Source organism: Mytilus californianus, unplaced genomic scaffold (genome assembly GCF_021869535.1).
Source record: "Mytilus californianus isolate M0D057914Y unplaced genomic scaffold, xbMytCali1.0.p SCAF_7, whole genome shotgun sequence".
Taxonomy (NCBI): Eukaryota; Metazoa; Mollusca; class Bivalvia; order Mytilida; family Mytilidae; genus Mytilus; species Mytilus californianus.
In genome coordinates this window covers 100,171,633-100,181,899 of record NW_026262723.1, presented here as the reverse complement: position 1 = coordinate 100,181,899, position 10,267 = coordinate 100,171,633, and positions in this window count along the sequence as shown.

Below are 10,267 nucleotides of genomic sequence, written 5' to 3'. Positions count from 1 at the left end.
TTTCTCAGACTATTTATGACGTCTTTACACTTCTTATTCCGTTGGATTTGCACTAATTAATACTTTAGTGTGGGAGAACATGATTTATTTATTAGTTGTCACTCACTCACTCATCCTCTTCGTGCCTGTCAGCACATAAGGCCTCAACAACTCCCAATCAAAGTTGCCTGTCTTGTGCCTTCTTCTCAATCTCCTTCCATGTCTTCACAAGGTCTTTCATCTCAGTTTCTACCATTCTACGACAGTTCTCTTTTGTCCTCCCTCTTTTTCTTCTACCATCAGTTGTCCATCGCAAAGCAATCTTGGTAATATCCTCATTTCCTTTCTTTAATACATGACCAATCCAACGCTATCTCTTCTTTTCATTTCCGTCTCTATATAACACTGATTGGATTTGTGGTACAGGTCTTTGTTGGTTATTTTATTTGGCCAGATGATCTTACAAATTTTCCTCAAGCAGATGTAATGAAATGAGGAAAGCCTTTTCACGTCTGATTTGATAATTCTTCAGCATTCTGACCCATATAGAAGAACTGACTTCACATTGCTGGTGTATATTCTAATCTTCGTTTTCATGCTGATTGACCTTCTATTCCATATTGGCTGTAATTGGCTGAATGTATAATATGCTTCCAAGATATGTAAAGTCCTCAACATCTTTCATGATGTTATTTCCCAGGTACACTGGTTGTATTGTGTTACTGTTGATATTCGTGAGCTTGATTTTCTCATTTATAGTAAGGCCTATACTTCGTGCTGTTTCATTAGGTCCGATGATTTTGTTCTGCAAGTTGTTCCTGTTGATGGAAAGAAGAGAGATATCAGCAAAGTCTAAATCCTCTAGAAAGGAATTCATGGTCCTTCTGACGCATGTGACTCCATTTCCTAATGTTGTTCTCATACACCAATCTATTGCTGTGATGAATAAGATAGGAGATATTAAACACCCTTGTCGTACTCCAGATGTTACTTGGAACCATTTTGACTGTTGACCGATATGTAATATACAGCATTCATAATTTTTGTAGAAAGCTTGTATTCAGGTAAGTTCACCATATGCTCTAAAGATGGCCAATAAGCAACTTCTTTTAATGCTGTCAAAGGCTTTAAGAAAGTCGATGAAATTTATAACGAGTTTGTTTTGTCACTCTATACTTTGCTCTATTATATTTCTGATGGTAAAAATATCGTCGATGCATCCTCTACCTGATCTAAACCGTGCTTGCTCTTTTCTCATAATTTCGTCTTTAGCATCATTTATTCTGTTAAAAGTACTCTCAGTAGTATCTTGTTTGGTACTGACAGCAAAGTCAGCAAAATACCACGCCTGTTGTTGCAGTCACTTCTACCTCCTTTCTTGGGTAGTTTAATTATGAGACCCTTTGCCCAGTAATTAGGGACAGTGCCATGTCTCAAGATGTGTATAAACAGTTCATTAAACACGGTTGTGCTGATTTCTATATCTGCTTAAAGTATTTCAGCTGTAATGGCACCCAAGCCAGGTGATTTCCATTTCTTCAGTCTGAGTATTGCCTTCCTGTTCTCATCCTTTGATACTTCCCCAATAGCTATATTTAGTTCCACTCCGAACTGTTCTATAACTGGTACATCCCCCTGCTGTTCAATATTCAATGTTTCTTTAAAGTGTTCAGTCCACCTTTCCAGTTGTTGACTTTCTGAGGCTAAGACTTGACCATCCTTAGACTTACATAGTACACTGGAGCCTGTGTATTTACCACTTAATTGCTTTGTGATTTTAAAGTCAGTCCTAAGTATTAGTTGTAATTGGCTTTAAAAAATTAGAACAACACGTTATAAACTTCATGCGTCCGAAGCGTTTTTCTGGATTTACCTTCATCAGGAACGCTCAAAGCATAATATTTGAAAGCCAAGGATGTATAAGAACCGAAACAGTTGAAGAGCTATATAACCAAAAAGGACGCTTTCAGTGACTGCGAGTATCCTTATATCGGTGCTTTCTGTCTATTGTTTATGTAAGTTGGGGTTTATTTGTGATTCGTGCCGTTTTTTTTTTGTTTTTTTTTCAGTTAAGCCAATTGCAACATGATTTTTACAGCTCGTTCTTATGTTGTGTTATTATATCACTGTCCAAGGGTAAGAGGAGAATTGGGCGCTCACAAACATGTTTAACCCTACCACTTTCTGTATATGCCTGTCCCGAGTTAGGGGCCTGTAGTTCAGTGGTTGTCGTTGGTTCATGTCTGTCATATTTGTTTTTCGTAAGTTGTTTTGTTTTTATTAGGCCGTTAGTTTTCTCGTTTTTACATTTTTCAAGTCTGGACCTTTTAAAGCCGAATATACGGTATGGGTTTCTCATTGTTGAAGGCCGTAAGTAATTGTATCATTGGTAATCATACCAAATCACCGTAATTTATATAAGACATACATGTTTTGTATATCCAACGTTTAAAGTCCAGAAGAAACAATCAACAATGCATGGTCTCGTTAAAATGTATTAGCGATTTTTTCGTATTTTAGACTAGACTCCATCTAATTTTCCACCGAGATGACCTCCGAAGACTGCCGACGGCCATATAACCCGATATAATCATTAATAGAAAGACAAGCACGTGCTATCGTCTAATGGCGATTTTTCTAGGTCTGTTTGATTTCATGTTAAAGATTAGAAATATATGCAAATCTACGTTTTACCTGTTTAAGAAAGATTTCTTATGGGCTGAATCACTCAACTTAAAGGCAATTCCTGATGTCTCCCTTTTTACGCTTCAATGTTGACATAATTTTCTTTTTAATTGAATGAACACTCTTTCTACATGCTAAACACATGCGCAACTGATCTCCACCAAATGTTAAACTAAAGGTGACATGAATACGGAATCAAATGAGGTTGAATTATTGAATTGTAAGCCAATAATACATCACCGATATTTTTTAGCTCATTTTGACGAAATTGAATCAAAATGACTGCAAATAGCGAAATTTAAATTCTATATTCCGCTTTAACAGATGTTTGAAACAAAAAAACATATTTTGATTTTTTGTCCAACTCGTACCTAATGCCCCTTTCGTATTCGGAAAATTAATTTATCGGTCTAAGAGAAGATGTGTAATGTTTATTTTTCATGCTCAGAATGTTTTATATATTTTGAAAAGCATAACAGTCCATTAAAAAATGCTTCTATAATTTATTGATTGGTAATTACTTTACGCCGCATCAGAGCAAGGTGCTACTTCGAGAGTTATTTTCAATATAAATTCCTTTCTTGTTTCAAAATTCCAATAAGGAACACATTTTACATTATTGTAGTAAAAAAACAAAATTACTTGTTTCAAAATTCCAATAGGAAACACATATTTCAGTATTGTCGTACAAACTGGTTTAAATACTACAATAATATAAATTCAAACAAAAATGTGTCGTTTTGAAATTCAGACAAAACGTCAATTATACTAAAACAAAATGACTCGTATATCAATATTTGATATCAAAACTGCGGAATAAAAAATAAACCAATTCATATCACAAATTTAGATTTTGCAATATATTTCAATTTCTTTAAAAAATGAAACGATTTAAAGCTTGGAGTATTATTCAATAAATCAAACTTAATATTAACATTGAAATACTCTTTCGAACATCGACAAAATCAATACACTCTGTTAAAACATGTCTTAAAATAAATAAGAAGATGTGGTATGAGTGCCAATGAGACAACTATCCATCCAAGTCACAATGTGTAAAACGTAAACAATTATAGGTCAAAGTTCGGTCTTCAACACAGAGCCTTGGCTCACACCGAACAGCAAGCTATAAAGGGCCCCACAATGACTTGTGTAAAACAATTCAAACAGGAAAAACAACGGTCTAATCTATATAAAAAATGAGAAACGAGAAACAATTATGAACCACACCAACAAACGACAACCACTGAACAACAGACTTAGGACAGGTGCATAACATTGCAGCGGGTTTAACCGTTTAAACAGGCGCCAACCTTCATCCTAACATGAAACAGTGATGTAACATTACAACATAAAAAGACACACACTAAAATATCAGTTGAAATGGTTTAACTCGATCAAAAAGACATACACAAAAACAAGTAAATATACACTGAACGAATAAGTTTGATCTATGACACAATGTAAATAAAAAAGATGTATCAATGTCAAAAAGACAACTGTAACATAGGACAAAATGGCGTTAAATAAAGTAACGTACATAGGGTAAATTTAAATATAATAATTTTGTTTTAAGGAGTACAGAAACATATTTTACAAATAATTTTGTTGTTCAGAGTACGAGTACAGAAGTGAAAATTTATCGTCATACTAAATAATTATCAAAGGTGGTACATATTAAAAATAGTAAGACGAGATATAACACAAAATAAGTAAACATTGAATAACAGAAATGCATTACAAATTGTGTCAACAGGTCAAATTAACACGAAAGTACGATTTGTGAATACTCGCAGTTACTGAAAGCTAGTTAAAAGCCAAAAACAATTAATAAAAAAAAATCATGCATCAGAGGCTAAAATCAATTAAAACACATCCCAGGCAGGGATTTAGTGTTTTAACGCCATGGACAGTCAAAGAGGACATGACTAGTGCAATGTATATTTACAATTGCAACGATTACATTGTGGCTGTATTTCGTTTTTAAAAAGATACTCTTGTGTTACCATAGTATGACCTATACGGCATCTAGAAATAACACACTCATCATTTGCCACATAATAAATTACCTGAAATTTTACCAAAAACTGGTTTTATTTCCATTATTTTATTATCGCCCAATGATTTTCTCAAGGCATTCTTCCATATATTAAAACATGTTGTCTAATACTTGATCTAAAATCAGTATACGGTATATCACATTTAGATATTGGTTCATTCTATGCATTTTTTGGTTTCTTGATCTTCAACTGTGTTTTAGTTGATGCCAAATGACTTGCCACTCAAAGAAAAAGTATATTTGAATATCTGATAATGTACAGAATCTTAAAAATCAACGGGTTTTTAAGTTTGGCATTTTGTAAGCTCGAAGACATGAAAGTGATTCAGAATATATAAAAAATATTGAATTGTCTGAAGAACCAATAAATTGTAAGGTCATAGTTATTACCTTAGTTTCTGAAGTAAAGATGGATGCCACGAGAAGTTGAGAGTTGCAGATTGGTCTCCAAAGACAGCAACAGTAGATGATACTTTGTTTCCACCCATCAAAATATCAGTATAAATAATTGAAAAATTAGATTTATTGGATTTTATTTCAGCATAATGTTGATGGATGAAAACAGGGTCTGTATCATATCTCAATATTGGTTTAGGAAATTCACATGACGGGCATTAAAGTTGGAACTGAAGCAACATATTCAAAATCAAAGGTATTCAGGTGTGTTTTAAACGAATTCCTAATGGAAGAATTTTATTTTCATGTTTTTCAACAATGTCATAAACATTGGGATTAAAACACAGATTAGGCAGGCTTGTCTTGAAATGCCTCAAGTTTAATGACAAACTGAAGACAAAGCTTCAAACGTCTGTGGGAAAGAGGAAGTTCGTCGGCATCTACAAACAGACTATCCCATGTCACGTTTTAAAAGCACCAAAACAAAGACATTAGTTAAAATGTTAGATAAAAGGAAAAGTTTTAAGAATTAATATGATGATTGTAAGTAGCCAGTGTCTCGGCATTTGTATGATTTGAATTGTCAGTTGTAATCGTCATAAATTTACAGTTTTAACAACTATATATTATTATGTAATGTGTGTTAAAACTTGCAACTCTCAGGCAAAGTTGACCTTAGACGATTTTGGCTGTTTTATTAAGACCTTTTTGGCTTTAAGGCTTTCTATTTGTTTTATTATTTTTATATTTGACCTATCAAAGAACGTACCTGATGAAGATTATTCCACTTGTGCGAACACAAGTCACATCATTTTGGTTAGATATAACATATCATGAATATGTTTCTGAATTTAGGATTCAATCATTCTGACAACAAAAAGGAAAAAGTCATAAACTGATTTTTTTTAATAAACTTCAGTGCCTTCTTTTGGTAGTGGGGGCCTCGGTGGCCGAGTGGTCTAAGTAGTTACTACTGTAATCACTAGCCAGTCAACACTGAGGTTATGAGTTCGAAACCCGTTCGTGCGGGTGCACTCGAATCCAATCTCAGTTGACTAGGATTGTCAGTTTCCCTATCGAAGGTCGGTGGTTTTCTCCCAATAAAAACTGGCCGCCACGAAATAGCCCAAAAGCGGTGCTTAAAAGTGGCGTTAAAAACACAAAAAATCAAAATCAAATCTTTTGATATTGGTATGGCTTGATCATGAAATTCTGCTATGTTGAGGGTAATGATTTTGAAGTGTGACGGGTAAAATAATATTTTTTAATAAAACTAATATTCTCGTGAACGATCTTGAATATACATAATAGTATCAGACATTGACTTTTCTGTTATGTCAAGGACTCTTTATGTTGTTATTACATTAAGGAAGTTTTTTGTTTAGTCTATAGCATGTAGAAGAAAAGCAATGGATCCCATTTGTTTATGCTGAAACACTTTGTATCTTAATTCCAGTCTCTGTAGACAGGTTTAGTCACTGAAAGCAATAATTATTTTCTTATTGACGTAAATTCAATTGCACTGAACGTCTAATCATGCAACAACATATATCATGTTTAATAGCGTTTTATTACCAGGGAATTTATAACGCTGCATACCAATACTATATCTTGCAATTAGATATGCAACTCTTGCAGGAGATTGAATCATAAACGATTTATGATCTTTTAATGACAATCAGTGTCAGATCTATCTTCTGTTACAGATTTGAAACATCAACTTTACAAGAACAGGCATTTCTAACATGTATAATTGCTGACCTATAAAGTGATGGGCATACAAACCTTTTTTGTAATATTCCAGTTAAAAATTATTTTGAAGATCAATAGCTGATTAACTTTTTCTGTAAGTCTACAGTTTAAGTAGTGCATATATTTCTAATACTTTGATGAAAAGCAATGTTACAATTAAAGTGAACCAACTATCAAACACTGTAAGGATTTACAGGTACATAAAATGTATGCTGCGTGCACTTATCTCGTCTGTCTTGATTCATGACCCTTACTCATGGTTTGTGCGGTTTTGTACATACATGTTATTAATGCAAAACTTATAATCCTACAACAGTGGACTTATTATTGGTTAACTTGAGATCAAAAGACTACAGGCAGCAATAGTTTACAAATCTTATGAATCGATTAAGTCGATACAAATCAAGGTAACCAACAAAAATGAGGGAATTGCATGAATTGTCAAAGGAGCAAGACCGGGTGCGTCGACAGAGTATTCGTCTCATGATATACATGCAATACTCATCATGCGTATCCACACTAAGTAAAAATGGCACAATCTGGAATAGATGATAAACTGTAGAGTCGTTGATTTCAACATTCCCTTACAATAATTGAATAAAGAACAGAGCACCAGAGACTTTTCTAGTGACATAAGCCATGTCTTTAAAATTTACCAAAATTGCATTGAGATAAGATGTCTTTACTTTTGCCATAACTTCAAACAAATCTGTCCCAAGACTTATAATAATGACGGTAGGGTAACTTCTGTAAACACAACTACGACGACAGTTGTTTTTAGAAGGTGGTGCAATTTATTTTTTTTATAATGACGATGAATTGACGAACTAAATTGTAGACTTAAGGGAATAGTTTAACCAACTATTTATCTTCAAAAACAAGTTGCATGTTATAAAATTACAAAAAAGTTATATAACCATCTCTATATAGGTCAGAAATTATACATATTAGCAATGCCAGTTCTAGTAAAATTGATGCTTAAATCTGGAACAGAAAATAGAGCTGACACTGATTGTCAATAATAGATCATAAATAGACGCCCTAAATGAATAAAAAATATGATGTAAAACATTAAATTTATGTTCTGTATTTATCTGCATCTTTGATATACCAATGTATTAAACAGATATGAACATTTACATCGCATGATATTCTCTGGTTTTTAAAATTAAGTGTTAAAAGGCCAATCGAGGCTATCAAAGATACCAGGCTAATAATTTAGTATGCCAGATGCGCGTTTTGTCTACAAAAGACTCACCAGTGGCGCTCTTAACAAAACAGTTGGACGGCCAAATCAAATACGAAGTTGATGAGCATTTAAAACCGAAAATTCCGAAAAATAGTGCAAATACGACTGAGGCAATCTATGCCTGAGGGGTAGAAAATCCTTAGTGTTTCGAATATTTTCAATTCAACTTTTTATTAACAGTACACCTTCAGAAAATGAACATATTGATATGTCATGTGAACACAAAAGTGCAGACTACTGCTGTAGAACAGTTTGTTTTTCGGACACCTGCCCCATTGTTTCTTCGCTTCGGCACAATTCGTTAATCTAAACTTAGAATCACCACAAGATCTTTTTATTCTCAACGTTTGGTTGAGTTTAGGAAGATTCCCAGGTGTGCATATAATCTAATGATTAAAACAATATATGTATTATCCCAAAGTAATGTATTCACCATAAACAGTAACATAGATTCGTAGTAACGTTGTTCAACTTTAATACCGCGAATTCTTAATGTACTCCAATGAATTCCAATTTTCATGTTCTTTTTCGGAAAGAACAATAACCCGCATGTCCCTGACGCTTTGACGGAGGCTAGTGGAATTGATAACCATGCGAAAGTTATCAGTACTGCTGACTAAATATTGCTATACAATCTTTCCTACGAAATGCTATAAATGAAGTGCATCGAAAGCACGAGTTATTTTGGTATCATCCAGACCAATGCATTTGAAATTTCGCAGAAGTGTGTTGTGAATGGGGTTGATTTCCAAGAGGGAGGCCTTTTTTATCCTATGTCCTCATATTGCTTGGCCTGGTCTTGTTACTGATATGAGATATGTATTACATGACAAACACATAAAGTGTTCATCTTTGGCAACGATTGCTGGCATCATCATTGTCACTACAAAGACGACAGAGTCTCAGATATTGAATTTAAGATATTACAGTTTTGCAGGATTGCGAATAACAAGACCAGCAGTGAGTATCAGTGGGTTTGTAGAAAACGGTTGATTTAAAATTATCAGGCAATGTCTAGGAAGGAGACAGTTTGAATAATGATATATACATAATATGTGCGATTAATAATTACCATTGCTATTTCTATTGAACACCGGTTTTTATTTTTACCAAACTCCTAAATACAGTGGTTGGATTTCTTTGCTGTTTCCTACTTTACGTGTAGTCGCCAAAAGATGAATAATTCCCGTATATACGAAATATTGTATAAGGAAAATTAGAATTACCTCCAAAAAGACTGTAAAGAATGAGCTAAGAACCACCAAAAATACGTATGATAAAGAATTCAATATATATGATCTTTCTTGTGAACTGATAATCACAAAGAAGAAACGAAGAATTCTAAAGGAACATTCAAAACTTATAAGCTGAAGAAAAACTAACAACGCCATGGCAAAAAAAAAACATTTTTATAAAAAAATATTTACAGAAAGTACAAACTGGTCTCATTCGATGATGTCTCAATTGAGGAGAAGAGGATGGACTATTGGAACATGACCGTGGTCAGCTATGAAACAGATATCTCATAACGGTAAACTAACTCGTGATGGCATGACTTTTTTAAACTTTTCGAAGGGTTGGCTTCTACTTATCCATTTAGAACCCTAGGTTCAATAGCTTACTTGTAAAAAAAAAATGAAAACAAAACGTTATAAATGTAATGCGTTCGAAGCGCTTTTCTGGATTTACCTTCATCAGGAACGCCCAAAGCCGAATATTTGAAAGCCAATGATGTATGAGGACCTAAAACGTTGAAGAGCTAAGGTGAAACACACTACTTAAATATTGATATCTGACTGGCATTAGTCTTTGTGATTTCATTCTATTCACAGTGGTCTCGACAAAGATGAATTAATATAAGCTAGTAATATAAAATTGCAAGATAAATGCCAAATCAAATTTGTAGCACCCTATATAGATATAAGAAGATGTGGTATGAGTGCCAATGAGACAACTCTCCATCCAAGTCACAATTTATAAAAGTAAACCATTATAGGTAAAAGTACGGTCTTCAACACGGAGCCTTGGCACACACCGAACAGCAAGCTATAAAGGGCCTCAAAAATTACTAGTGTAAAACCATTCAAACGGGAAAACCAACGGTCTTATCTATATAAAAAACGAGAAACACTTATGAACCACATCAA